Source organism: Alosa sapidissima, chromosome 12 (assembly GCF_018492685.1).
Source record: "Alosa sapidissima isolate fAloSap1 chromosome 12, fAloSap1.pri, whole genome shotgun sequence".
Taxonomy (NCBI): domain Eukaryota; kingdom Metazoa; phylum Chordata; class Actinopteri; order Clupeiformes; family Clupeidae; genus Alosa; species Alosa sapidissima.
In genome coordinates, this window is record NC_055968.1 from 9,496,072 (window position 1) to 9,511,059 (window position 14,988).

The 14,988-nt window shown below is 43.2% G+C and overlaps 1 long non-coding RNA gene across 1 annotated transcript; it reads left to right on the top strand.

Moving 5' to 3' along the window:
- Positions 1-7,446: 7,446 nt before the first annotated feature.
- Positions 7,447-13,461, top strand: LOC121678014. Its single transcript, XR_006021132.1, has 3 exons — positions 7,447-7,459; positions 9,923-9,927; positions 13,348-13,461. It is a non-coding gene; the product is annotated as an uncharacterized LOC121678014 (long non-coding RNA).
- Positions 13,462-14,988: the final 1,527 nt, after the last annotated feature.

The following is a 14,988-nucleotide window of genomic DNA, read 5'->3' on the forward strand; positions in this document are numbered from 1 at the left end:
AATTTAGGCTACTTCGCTACGCAATAAGGTTTCCATTAGAGCACAGCGCACGTTCAATGAATGAGTGAAAGGGACTGCCTTGTCTCACAATAAACAGCTGGAAATTCCATCACTTTTTCAACTACACGAAACTTTACAGTGATCATCAAATACCCCGTAGATTTAAGTGCCCATCAGTCTCAACATTTAACTATATATTAAAAGTCCAAAAGTAAATTAAATCCCATACCAAAACCGAAAATCGTCTGCTTTTGATAGCCTAGTATGCCGCTCCAAACAAAACGCATGTCTCACAATAAAACGCACAATGTAAGAAATAAAGTTCTGCCTCGAATAAGCCTACCCCAAATAAATACCTGTGCTTTGCGAAGCCTAAGTAGGCTAAATAGCAGACCCCGGACATAATGTAGGATTTACGTATGCAATCATACGATGTTGGACGCCTGGCGATGCTGGCCGTCTACTGTGCCTCTGACTCCGCTGCCTCATTTGGATGGTAGCCTAACTCGACAGGTGAGCGCGAAGATTGGATATCATATATGCAGACTACATTCTCTTTAACGTTACTTTACCATCTGCGGTGTACAACCCAAAGTATTTCCAGACACCACATTTTAAATGAGTTGGGGACGTAATTGTCCGCTTATGCTGGCAAACAATAAAATAAAAAACAAACTAATCATAGACTGTAAAAATGCGCTACACGTGGCACTAAAAACCGAATAGTTTATTTATAGTTCGACAACAGATATTTCACGTCATGTTCGAATGCATATTTGCAGCAGCAGGACGTCAGGCAGACCGCACTTAGTTAGAGCCGCTGTTATCCAATGAAATTAAGTTGCGCTTCAGGGCGACTCCACTCGACTCCACGCGCGTTCCCGAGCAACTTTTTCTTCTTCTTGTTACGTGGCAAGCAAAGTATGTGCATTATCGCCACCCTCTTACTGGAGGACGACTCTCTTTTTACAGAATATCCAATAAAAATCGACGTTGGTTCATGCGTCATTTCCAGCTTTAGAACTTGGCGCATGGTCAGAGCCGACTGGCGCTGGATCCGAGCCCCAGTGTTCAATATGGCGTTGACTATGAATTGGCCGGATTTACTAGCCTAGCCTCTGCCATTCATTTGTATGGAGGGCGGGACTTAGTCACTCTCTCCAGTTATATATAATACCTCCATGGGCATAGCACCATGAGGGTACTTGAATTTAAATACAGGCACTGTTGTACTGATTGGCCCATATCTGGCTACCAAGAGCCACTCACGATGCAGCCACCTGTGCTTGAATGAAAAGTGGGCACTGCACCACTTCATTCTGCTACACTTGCATACCAATTCTCATACGAAATGTAACAATGGGACATTTGTGTTTACAGCGAAAGAGCTTACAGTACCTTTTGTCCACCTTTGGAGTGAGATATCCACCGAAAGAGTGAGATTTCCCCTAGAGAGTTGTTTGAGATAAATAAGCTTAAATCAAGTGAATATGTACTTTTTAAGACATTTTTTAGCCTTGTACCAAGTGAAAATCTCTTTGTTCTATTGACAAATCTTGCCTTATAATTATGGTTATTTTAAGAAGTATTTCCACAAAACAAGAAACTTTCACTTGCAAGATTTGCCAGCAGAACAAGAAGATTTTCACTTATAACAAGGTCAAAATGGTGCAAAAAAAGTGCAAAACTGTCATGTTATAAGCACATGTTAGAAAAAAAGTATATTCCCTTGATTTAAGCTTATTTATCTCACTTAGATTTTGAATTCTAGGATTTTTGCAGTGTAGGAAACAACTGGAAACAAAGAGAGGTCAGCTTCTCCCCTCCCTAAACAGTAACAAAACCCTGTCAGGAGTTTCTCTGGGAATACTGAAGGGAGGGGAGAGCTACCTCTCTGGTGTGTTTCGTTTGCTCCTTGGTTAAAATAAAATGTATGTTGTTCAGACAAAAGCATCTGGTAACATATTTAAATATAAACATAAACAAATGCAACTTCTTGTGCAATCGCTGAGTACACCTTTAAGCCATTATCCTACACTTCTCCTTTATGTTTGTGACTTTATCTACATTTGGGCTATTTGGTTATCTTCTTCAACTTTTGGCACAAAAGTTATTTTATTGGTAAAAGGAGGCTTTACAGAGAATTACTGTAAATAGGCCAATACACGTATGTTTTTGTTGAAAAGATAGATAGATAGATAGATAGATAGATAGATAGATAGATAGATAGATAGGTGGTCCTTATAACAGACAAGTTGAAAAATATTGAAAAATATGTACATTGTATTATATTATATTTTTGTTCTCAGATTTGCTTCCCTTTAAGGTTGGATTGTCCCTCATTGTTGACAGATAAAATGGCAACAGACGATTTGTATCCCTCTTTTTACAAGTCCACCAGGAATGCCAATACATGTGGAGGCTACTGCTCATGCATTACAACAGCCACTGTAGAAGAGTGGCTTGAAACATGGGATATATAGATGCATGTGCTGTCTTGCTTTGTTCATAGAAAGCCCATACCTGCATGAAAGATTCCTGAGAAAAAAAAATATATTGACAGAAAGATGAGTAAGTCTGTGCACTTCAGCGTCCCTCCTTTTGGGACAACAGTCAGAGCCGTTCCAGTTTCCATGTTTTCAGCCTTTCAGCTGTATCAAAGGCAAGAAAACAGACCACTCAGAAACGAAAGGGAAGTCCTGTTGTGCTTGGCATGGCATCTCTGGGACTAAAAGCCCATTCCTTTATTAAATGCCTCGCCGGTAAACACATATTTGACATTTCCCCTCCCATGAATGTTCTTTGATTTACTGTCGTGAATGCCATAGAAACAGTCACATCAAATCTGTCATGCATGGAAGGCAAAACAACCTCAAAAGAATTTATGCGATCTTTTGTTGGAGACAAAGTCAACAAGTAATTTATGAATTATTTCTTAGATTTTACCAGTAATTCTTGACACACTAAGAATGCTTGTCAGCTTATAGCTACTAACAACTTGAAATGCTAGCACTACCACTAACACCATGACTTTATTCCCTCTTCATCTTCCCTTGACTTAACTTTGCTTGAACTGGCATTCTTATCTATGGAAGTAGCATGTATGACTGCACTAGCATGTCTTAGTCACCATGTACCTTGACTGTTCCCTTGTAAAGATATGTAATTTTAAGCCTGCCCCTTGCCCCATCAAATTAGGTAGGAACCAGGACTTGCATGACTGAAATATCTGCCCGCAGGCGTTACTAAGATGGCTGCTGTGTGGACAGACCTGTCTGCGAGGCTTCACACTGCATCTAGACCGCATGGTCAGCACCGTGGCAGGCTGAACAGCATCCAGTCCTATTTCAGCACCCTGGACAGCTGCCCACAGCACTCTCTGGCAAAAAGGGATCCATCTGACACCCTTTGAGAACAGCTGTTTGAGAAGGGAAAGACAGCTGTGTGTGCATGTGTGAAGGAGAGAAAGAGTGTGTGAGAGACAGATAGAGAGAGAGAGTGTATGTATGTGTGTATGTGGAGAAGAGGGCGACTTTATGAAGCAGTGTGTGTGTATCTGTGTGTCTGTGTGAGGAGGGAGAGAGATAGTGACTAAATGCATGTCTGTGTATGTGTATGAGGTTGTCCACTTTTTTTGTAGAGTGTGACAGAAAAGTCTGTGAGTTCACATCTTGCTCTGTTCTTTATCAAAGACAAAAGACAGAAACGGAAACAGATTGATTTTATAGAACACTAATAGGATGACGCTTCTCCCCAACACAAGGCTGTGTTACTTTTTCATTAAACAAAATGATATTTTCCTCACGTCCAGCGCTCTCTCTCTCTTTTTCTGTGTGTGTGTGTGTGTTTGTGTGTGTGTGAGAGAGAGAGAGTGAAAGTGTGTGTGTGTGTACATGTAAAACTCTCTCATTCTCCATTGCAACCCCATGCTTGCCTGAAGCACTAAGCGAATGTTGACAGAACTCAGGAGGAATTCAGAGAGAATGCTTCACAGGCACTGCAGACTGCATGGCAGTACATTTGTGATTGCTTTGATAATTGGGATAATTGTAGGTGTGTGTGTGAGAGAGTGCATTCCAGAAGGGCCTTGATGAAGGCCACCTTGGGTTCTTTTTTCTTTTTGTCTTTTCAAAGGGCCTTTGAATGTTCGTGTTCGCATACACTCAAGAACCTTCAATGAAGGAGACAAAACCTTGAAAACACCCGGCGGCCTTCTTTGCTTTTCAAAAGCTTTAAAAAACATTTTGGTGTAGACAGAAAAAAATCATTATCTGAGGAGAGGTTTTTCAAATGTGCAATGAAGCTGTAAACACAAACATACACAGAAACACACACACACAAACAAACTATTCTAGTTAGTTCTTACTGAATTTTTGAGGGAGTATTGCTTCTTAACCTCTTTGTAAACCCACATACTGTATGTGAACAGTAGAGCGTAGTGAGTACAAGCAGCTCTTTGTTAATGAATGCATGTCACCCACTCATTTGCTTCATGCTTTCCCATCTCTTCACCTTCCTTATCAACTCAGCTGAATCCACCTCGTGGTCATGCAATCAAGAGAAGCATAATGATTGAATACATACTCATATTCACACCAAGGTAGAATAACGTAGATGTGGGACAGAGAGAGAAAGAAACATAGAGAGAGAGAGATGCTGATGCAAGAGAGAGAGAGAGAGACACTAGTTATTCATTTTTATACCAAGGTAGAATGCAGAACAGTTGCACAAATTACACTCAATGCTTGTGAGAGAAATAGGGATGGAGGTACAAATAAGGTACAAATATTTAAAAAGCAAAAAGGGTATTTTGTTCATGTAAATTCAGAGAAAGAAAGAGAGAATTTAAATGATGAAAAGAAAAGAGATAACGAGGGAAAGAGTGGGGATAGAAAGAGGGAGAGAAAGAGTGGGGATGGAGAGAGGGAGAGAAATAGCAAAAGCAGCACCCTAGAACATTTGAGTGCTGTTAAATAGCACCAGTAAATGGGACACAGAGATGTAAACAGAGAAAAAAAGAAAGACAGTAAAAAGAAAAAAAGAAAGACAGCGGGACAGAGATCAAGAGAGAGAGAGAGAGAGAAAGAGAGGCTAGTTAAAGAGAGAGAGAGAGAGAAAGAGGGGCTAGTTAGAGTTAGAGAGAGTGTGTCCAAGAATCTCTAGTGTTTACAAAGAGTGGAGGCGGCAGGAGCTGGGGTCAGTTTGATCCTCTGAGAGGCGCAGCAGTATGAGGAGCTTTGGACCAGGCGAACCAGCAGGACCTGACTGCATCCCCGCAGAGGCCAAACTTCAAGCATGAGAATGAGATAAAATAATATAATAAAAAAATAATATAAATAAAATAATGTTGGAAAGACACATATACACTCTCAAATGTGCACATACATAAATGCACACGTGCGCACACACACACACACACACACACACACTCTCTCTCTCTCTTTTTGGCTTCATCACACTCTTGCACAAGTTATGAATAATTACAGGCCATTAATTATGCTTTAATTCCACTTCTCAGGCGCTGATACCAATTTCCCAGAAGGCTTTTAACTAAACTTTTTCATTATGGTGTTTTATAAAGTGCTGGAGATGGTGTCACTGAAGTTGTGAGTTAATTTGCTGTGGGTTCCAGGACCTTAGCTGACTGGGAAGGGGGAGCCTCTTCAGAGATTCCATCTGGTCCACGTCTGCCACATGAGACCAAGTTTAAACCTCACCAGAGTCCTGACCTGCATGGGAGCTGCTGAACACACACACACACACACATATGCACACACACACACACATATGCACACACACACACACACATATGCACACACACACACACACACATATGCACACACACACACACACACACACATATGCACACACACACACACACACTTTGTATTCTTCCCAAGGACATTGGCCTCTTTCTCTGTAAAATTCTGGAATGATTTTGCTCTTGATCTTCATCTACTCTAGGCTCAAAGTGTCAGACAGCGAGAGTGTACTGTATGGTATGTGCACACACACTCATCTCTCTATTTATAACACACACACACCTCTCTCTCTCTCTCTCTCATCACACACACACACACACACACACACACACCTCTCTCTCTCTCTCACACACACACACACACACACCTCTTTCGCTCACACACACACATGCACACACACCTCTCTCTCTCTCTCTCTCACACACACACAAACACTCACACACACACACACATACTGTAGACAGACAGATGCAATCTCTAACATCTTACATCATTTTTCATGTCTTCTGATACACTCCATTAAATCCCTTGTTCTTTCTTGTCTCCATCTCTATTGGCCCCTCACAAAGTCTCCTCTTCCTTTCCACACACACACACACACACAGTGCCATCCTGCCTGCCACACACACATCACCACTGGGTCTTTAACCCTACACCTTTCCATCAGACACATAACATTTTCACATCCTCTCCCTTGTAAACGGTGTTGGATATAAAAGCAGCAGTAAAATGAGGAAATGTAAATCCTCAAATCTGCTCCATCACCTTCTAGACATGCACCCGGACACACCACCTCCTTATGCCTCCTCCAACCACACACCTCAAATCTGCTCCATCACCTGCTAGGCCTGCGCCCAGATACAGAGCATTATGCCACTGTGCACCTTCAATGCCTACACATCTCCTACAGCACATGCTACACCACCTCCTTATGCCTCCTCCCACCTGCCCCATCGCCTGAGCTTACCACACATCACCTGCCCCATCGCCTGAGCTTACCACACATCACCTGCCCCATCGCCGTCCTCACCACATCACCTGCCCCATCGCCATTCTCACCAAACATCACCTGCCCCATCACCTGAGCCCCACCACACATCACCTGCCCCATCGCCATTCTCACCAAACATCACCTGCCCCATCACCTGAGCCCCACCACACATCACCTGCCCCATCACCTGAGCCCCACCACACATCACCTGCCCAATCACCTGAGCCCCACCACACATCACCTGCCCCATCGCCTGAGCCTCACCACACATCACCTGCCCCATCGCCTGAGCCCCACCACACATCACCTGCCCCATCGCCTGAGCCCCACCACACATCACCTGCCCCATCGCCTGAGCCCCACCACACATCACCTGCCCCATCGCCTGAGCCTCACCACACATCACCTGCCCCATCGCCGTCCTCCACCAGTTCCCCACACTCTTCTCACATCTCTCTCTGGGTCTCAGATAAAATCTTAAATATGCTGAATGGGAAATAAGGTTAGTAAATGGGTCTGCATGTGTGTGTGTGTGTGTGTGTGTGTGTGTGTGTGTGTGTGTGTGTGTGGACTGGTTTTAAATGTGTGTATGATGAGTGTGATGTGTGGACTGATTGCTCATCTGCCACCCTAAAACATGCACCACCAGCAAAGATGGTTAACTCCTGCATTAATTGCTTGTCCTCCCTGATGAAGAGAAGAGTGAGTGCCATTTTAATTAATCATAAACGAGGAAGCTCTTTTCAGCGGGGCCTAATTAAAAAGCACACTCCTAAGCTAGTCTCACAGCAATCTATGTCATCACCTCCCCCAAATCCACACACACTCATGCAATTGTGCACACAAACGTGCACACACACATACACACACACAGATCTACTCTCCTTCCTTCAGGGTCAGACAAACACCTCCCTTAATTAGTGCCCACACGTAAAGCCTGTTAAATCGTGAGGCATTAGGAAGGGATCAAGACACACAAAGACACTCGAAGACACTTGCTCTCATGACAGGAGGTGCAAAGGCAAAAAGGCCTTGTACTATAAATGCATGTGTAAAGCCAACCCACTCACATATATGTGTTAGCAGCTTTTTATTCTCTCTCTCTCTTTCGGTCTTTCTGTTTTTCTTTTTTGTCTGTCTGTCTGCTTTCCTTTCTTTCTGCAAGAACCATCACTGAGTCTGCACTGAGGCAGTATAACCCACTAAACATCAGAAGTCATTAGACGTTTGATGGACATGCAGATCATGTCTTTATTGCGTCCGTCGGTCCAAGACCGATTCTGGAAGATTGCATGATGTGCAAACTAGGTCCGCTATTTTGACGTCTAACCATGACCCCATTTGGACTTCAATAGGACTATGTAACTTATTTTGGACGTTATACAGAGGTCCTGTGAATGTCATGGACGTCGGGAAAAAAGACATTATCTGGCGTTACAATCTGCACCTGAAATTGGACGTCCAAAATAGGTTTCTTTGCGCAGTGGGAACCGGAGTCAAAACAGAAGCACCACTTTGCCCATCCTGCAGGTGATTGATAACCCAGCCGGTTGGGTGATCTTTCACTCCACGATGGAAGAGGGCAGCCACATGTACATCCATTTCCCTCCCACTCTTGTTCCTCCTATCTGATCCTCTTTTTGTGTTTGAAAGGACTGATAACCTGTCAGAGGCATTCTCAGACAAAGGTTAGACGGGAGAGACATGCCGAGTGTCAGGTGGAGGGGTTTCATGCCGACAAGCATTTTGTAAAGGGCTTGCTCAGACCCTTTGTCAGGTATGGTCAGTACAGGTGAGGGAAGGGTTGATGGACACATGTCTTTGCCTGTTATCTAGGAAGAGGAAATTAGATAGTAGACAGGTTTTAATTTGCGATTTTTATATGTTTTGTGAATTTTGGACGTTAAACACTTGAAGGGGATGAATGGCTAAAGTGGCAGCAGGGGTTTGGATAGGCATGAATAAATGGATATGTCTGTGGTTCTTTCTTCTCTGTCCCATTAGGCACGCCAACCACACAAGGTTCCAACTCTAAATCAAATGCAAAATTCCATGACTTTCCCCTGACAAAAAAACCCCTGAATTTCCATGACCTATAATGCATGGTACAATATACTGACCAAAGATTTCAGAGCAGCTGCGTACTGTAGTGTTCAAGAATCTTTTTTAGAGTGGAAAAAAAATGGGCATTGAATTAACAAAGTTGGGCTAACCACAACCTCTTTTAAGCAAACAGCAAGCAAGCAAGCAGATACACACCAATTCTGTGTGGAAATATATTTGTATTAATGTATTCTGGCAAGTAAATTTAAAATTGCTACAACAAAATTCCCTGATATTCCATGACTGCAACAAATATAAGCTTTTCCATGTCTGGAATAGACTTTATAAAAATTCCATGATATTACAGAAATCCCATGACCCATGGGAATCCTGACCACACCAAGTCCAGACCTTCCCAGCTAGCCCAGAGTAGTGCGAGTACTAACTCCCGTAGGCTACACTGTTTACCCATTACCCAAAGGCTTTTTAAGGACTCTTTTCTTTATGCCTCATTGTGAGATGTTGTCTGTGTGAAAACTGTACTGAGCTGGGATTCTTGTGCAACATCTAAACTTACTTGACTGTGCCTGTGGATTTGCCACTGGAGTTTGGATAGTTTTTTTTTCTGAACTGTTTTCTGGCTTCTGGATAATATATTCTTCTGAACTGTATACCCTTGGCCTTTCTGTTGAGTACAGACACTGAACAGTGCTTGTGGAACTCAGATTTACTTTGTGATTTCCCCGCATGTGTGTATATGAGGTCAATGATTGGTTAATGAATTCATTTATTTTCATTCATTTCAATTTACTTCTTTTTTGCCTATATATACTGGTTCTCAAGCAACACTAAATTGTTTATGAGGTGTCTATTTGCACCCCTGGTACAAATAGCCTTGGCCACACAGCTGATCTATTCACACCCTGTGACGTAACAACAAAAACACGTTGCTTGTGTGCACAAAAAACATGGCGGATATTCGTTTTTCGTCAGCAGAAAGTGAAGAATTCTGAAAGGTTTCGATACTAATATCTGTTCAAATTAAGTTTCAGGTGGAAAAGTTGTGTTTTATTTTCATAATCTTTGTTCAGTGAATACATACAACCATCAGTTTGTTAGTTAACAGAAATTGTGTGATTATGACGCTCAGGCCTAAGAACGGGAGACCGGGGCTGGCTGGAACACTTTTCACTCTTGGTTATATTTATATTTCATTTCAACGCATCGTCTTACAATGCGTTGAAATGGTCAAATTGTGATTAACTGAAAGCTTGGGATCTCAGCTACAAAATGTATACATTCAATGCCAACAAATGATCCCTTGTTTTGAGTTATATATGATTAAAATGGTGTTGTGCACGTGTGCCAACCTGCCCCATGCACGGGGTTGGTTGGCACATGTTACATTACATTACATTATTACATTACATTTGGCTGACGCTTTTTTAGCCAAAGCGACTTACAACATGGTAAACAGTTTAAGTTTTAAAGCAATTCTCAACAATTTACAATTTAAAAAACGGTAGAGTACAGTAAGAATAAGTGCATCAGTGAGTGCTGTTTTTAACAGGTACGTGTCAGTTTAAGACGGCTGGTGAGTGCTAGGATCAGCAAGACTTGTTGTGAGTGGTGCTATGAGAGGAGATGTTCTCTAAAGAGCTGGGTCTTCAGGAGTTTTTTGAAAATGGAGAGGGATGTCCCTGCCCTTGTAGGAACTGGCAGTGTGTTCCACCAACGAGGAACAACAGATGAGAAAAGTTTGGATTGGCCTGAGCGTACCGGTGGTAGAGCTAGCCGTTGTTCGTCTGAGGAGCGCAGCGGTCTGGAGGTAGCGTATGTATGTATGTATGAGGGTATTCAAGTAGGTGGGAGCAGAACCGGAGACTACTTTGTAGGCAAGGGTTAGAGCCTTGAATTTGATGCGGGCCGCCATAGGTAGCCAGTGAAGCTGGATGAGCAACGGGGTAACATGTGCCCTTTTGGGTTGGTTGTAGACCAGGCGCGCCACCGCGTTCTGGATCATCTGAAGGGGTTACACTGCGCAGGCTGGGAGACCTGTCAGGAGGGCGTTACAGTAGTCGAGTCGTGAGATGACTATTGCCTGAACCAGAAGTCCTGATTTTCCATATGTTGTAGAGTGCGAAATGGCATGACCGGGCGACTGAGGCAACATGATCTGAGAAGTTTAGTTGGTTGTCGAGAACAACACCTAGATTTCTTGCAGTCCTGGTAGGTGAAACAGACAGGGAGTAAAATTTGATGTTGATGTCATGGTGTATGGTAGGTTTAGCTGGGAGGACCAGCAGGCAATCCGAGATCCGTGCTGAAACCAAGGGGTCATCAGGTAGAAAGGACAGATAGAGCTGTGTGTCGTCTGCATAGCAGTGGTATGAGAAGCCATGCGAATGGATAATCTGTCCCAAGGAGGTGGTGTAGATAGCAAAGAGAAGGGGGCCCAGCACTGAGCCCTGGGGGACCCCTGTGGTGAGATGGTGAGGTGCAGATAGCTGACCAAACCATGATACGTTAAATGAGCGTCCTGTGAGGTAGGATTCAAACCAGGAGTGAGCAGAACCGGAGATTCCCATGTTAGCTAGTATAGAGAGAAGGATGCGGTGATTAACCGTGTCAAAGGCAGCCGATAAGTCAAGCAGAATGAGTACTGATGACCGAGCGGTCACCCTGGCTTCTTTAAAGGCTTCTGTTACAGACAGCAGAGCTGTTTCGGTAGAGTGGCCGCTTTTGAACCCAGACTGATTTGGATCCAGAAGGTTGTTCTGTGAAAGGAATGTAGTCGGGGTTGGTTGGAACACCTACTGTATGTTATAGTCCTTTGCAGTACTCCTTTTGCTTTTGTTTGAAGTGCTCATCTATATCACTACCTGTAGGGCTTTGCTGATTTCTTTTCTGTGTGTTTTTCTTCAGTAGGGCCCACCGTCAAGACCAATTTGGTCCCTACCGACAGCGCTCGAAATTAACGATGTCCCGACGTCCCGGGGACCATAAAAAATGCTTCCGGGACACAATAGAATGGTGTCTGGGACAACTCTGGGACAGTAGAAAAAATGGCAAAGCAAATTTCAAAATAGGTACTTTTTTTCTAAACTGTTCACATGGGAATCTAAACGTATCTTTCTCGTCTGAATAAAATTATAAAAAATGTTACCTGGCGTGACGGGCAGGTGGCAAAAGCAGCTGATCTGTAAAGAAGCGGTTTTGTACACGCAGCAACACTGTTTAGGCTACTGCTCTTCAAATCACTGCAGGCTACAATGTTATTTTTGGTACAAATATAGCAAGATACCCAAATGGGCTGGATGCTTGCGTTTCCTTAAGAATCCGCCGTATTGGTTAAATGACTATTATTAACTCATAGGCAGACACAAAAATAGGGCACGGGCGGTAGACCTAATGGGTCACTTTGCGATATAGAGGTAAACTTACCTAACTAGCAGGCAGGTAAATGGCATAGGCCTATGTTTTCATGACATTGTGAACATTTTTGACTGATAGTGTAGGCCTAAGGTTACACTGGTGTTCTAAAAAAAACATGTTTTCTGTCAGTGACAGACAAACGTCACCAATATCATGCTGAGCTAAATAGCCTAGCAACTGCGATTTGACAAAACGATAGTGTTGCAAGGTACAGTTATTTAAATTAGCATTTCGCTGTGGCAGTTCTAAGACTAGGGGTGTCCAAACTGTGGCCCACCACACACTTTAATCCGGCCCGCCGAGCATTTATTAGTTTATCATAGATCCGGCCTGCCACACACTTTAATCCGGCCTGCCGAGCATTTAATTAGGTTATCATAGGCCGCTCGCTATTTTTTCCAGCAATAGACGACGTTGTGGTTAACTTTAGGCTAGCCTATTGCAAACTGCTTTACACTCTTCTTAGAGAACGTTTACAATGTCAAAACAGCTTGTTACATCGAGATACATGGTTGCAGCAGTTCTAACTACGTTTTGCTACTTCATTTAATTGGGAACGCATTTGAGTGTGCACAAGAGGGTGAGAGCGTGGCAGGAGAGTAGCCTATCTGACAGCTTCGTGGTAATTTCCCACTCTACTTTTGTTTTCACTGAGATCTGTGGCCATGACAGCACACCAAACTGACATTGAAATTAAAGACAAGTGAAAATAGATTATTGACGGAATGTTTTACAACCCTGTCCTCAAAATGACGGACAATGAACGTCTAGTGCAACCTCAAAAAAGAGCCAAAAGCGCAATCTCTGAAAATGAGTGTTGTGTGAAACAGCAGATGATTAATGTTAATAAAATGGTGTTTGTAATAAATTGTTCAGAACTGACATGGTGGACCAGAACGAGTTAATTAAGTGATGCAAATTACTGATTATTATGCTGTTTATTATGTAGAATGGGAAAAAACAAGAACTTGAATTTGGGACACTGGTGTTTAAGTCTGGGACGGTGCCAAGTAGAATTTGGGACAGCTGCGGGACACTGAGAAAAAAAGTTAATTTCGAGCCATGCCTACCAATTTTTTTTTACTTCAAATGTTTAAAGGAATACGCCACCCCTAGGTGAAATTGGGTCACTCCCCGCAGTCCCTAGAGTTGGATGAGTGAGCCAAAGCGTTTTATAGCCGACCCAGCCATTGTCCTAATCTAGAAACGGCCCGGTTAGCTTTAGCTTAGCGTAGTTGCTGTAATCCGGAGATGCCAGCTAGCATGTTGTTGCAAAAGTGAATCAAATAACTCAAGATTTTTTATAATTATTTCTCGTAACCTGTACATTCACATCGAGTACAAATGTCAATGCAAATTAACATGAAGGGATTTACCAGACCAATTTAGATTTGGAACTATTTTCGGGCATAGCACCGGCAAAGCACCGCTGCCAGGCGCAAAGACATCACACAGCATCTGTAAACCCTCAACTTCCGGCAATATACCAGAGTGACTACCAAATTTTCTGCTACTAGGCTGACACTGACAGGTGGGCTTTCTCTAAGAGTTCTAATGGCGATGAATATGGAGGATTACACGATAGACGAAGATGATGACTTCGACTACCAAGATCCAAGACCCATACCTTTTTGAACCTGAGTTCACTGAAGAGGAGTTGCGAGCTTTGGATCTGGGAAGAGAGGACGTTGCGACTAGACAAGGTGAGTCGGATGAGAGAACGAGTCGGATGAGAGAGTGTGCCAACCCATGCCGACTGAAATGGAGTGTTTATGCTGTGCAGAGTGGGATAAAATACTGCCATCGATGGTGGGCAACGCTCCCGAAGAGTTGCCCGCTACCGACGACTTCTCAGCAATGATCCATCCTGCAGTCCTCAGTTTTTTTTCCCACACTCCACACTCACACCACCAGTTTGTGTTTGCTCTCGTTCTCTCATCCGACTCGCCTAGGCTAAACTAGAACGAGCTAAAATAACTCACACCGACCTTATTTGCGCCTTTTATTCACATTATATAATAAAAGCCATTGTTGTATAAAGTTGTATAAGCCCTTTTCGCTTCCTATGTTGATGTATTCCAAGCTGCTTCGGGGGCGGGGACGTAGTAATTGAAACACCATGCCTGTGTAACGTAATCGCTCTCAGGGACGCCCTCTGTTCGCTGGTTGGTTCGGCTGCCCAACTACCGAAGTAAACGAGGGCGAATCAACCTATTCAAGACAGAGTACTGTAGGGAAAAGAAATTGAGCGGAAGTACGTAGGCAGGCAGAGGCCAGGTTAATTGCTGGGTGCACCGAGGTATGAATAGCATTCACTTCTAATTGCACCAGGGTACGAATAACATACACTGCTAATTGTACCAGGGGTGCAAATAGCCTCATCCAATTGTTTATCATGAGACAATTACTTCACAATGTACATTTGAGTGCTTAACACAAACACAACTCCTCTTATTCAAGCCATGCTAACTGGTGTTGATGATCTGGAATGTGTTTGTTGAACTCTCAGCATGGGTGCACTGCACAACCACAAGCCAAACAGAAACAAACAGACAAAAAAAGTGTTGATGCCATGAAAAAGAAAAATATGTAAAGCAATGTTTGAAATAAGTTTACACAAATGTATGCTGGGGTCTCCATGTCTGTCCCTGACTTAGAGTACAGTAGCTCCTGAATAAGGAGATACACCACCGTCAAGAGTGGCTTCAACATCTCTCTCTCTAGTTGTTCATTTGTAACCCTCTCTACCTCTCTTTG